Consider the following 369-nt stretch of genomic DNA (forward strand, 5'->3'; position numbering starts at 1 on the left):
TGCTGAGACTTGAAAAGAGCCTGGATAGAGCCCCACGGGTGAGCCGCAGCATCCCGCTCTGCGGGGGCGAGTCAACCCACTTGGGGATTTTGCTTCTGTAGTCTTTAAATAACGAGAGACATTGGCAACAGCCTTGAGGGATCTGAGCGGCACTCCACGGCCGCTTGTCAGAGGCGCAGCAGTGGAAATGGCCATGCGGGGGGGGTGGGCATGGGCACCCCCCCAGAGGAGACATGGGCACGGATGTGCCCACTGCCAGGCAGGGTCCCACACAAGGCATGGTACCACGTTTGGATGGTCACGCTGGGGCTCCCCGCCAAAGCGTCTCCACACAAAACCCAAGCCCCCTCCCCCCCGCATAAACCAGAC

Source organism: Fulmarus glacialis, unplaced genomic scaffold (genome assembly GCF_000690835.1).
Source record: "Fulmarus glacialis isolate BGI_N327 unplaced genomic scaffold, ASM69083v1 scaffold18956, whole genome shotgun sequence".
In the NCBI taxonomy this organism is placed as follows: Eukaryota; Metazoa; Chordata; class Aves; order Procellariiformes; family Procellariidae; genus Fulmarus; species Fulmarus glacialis.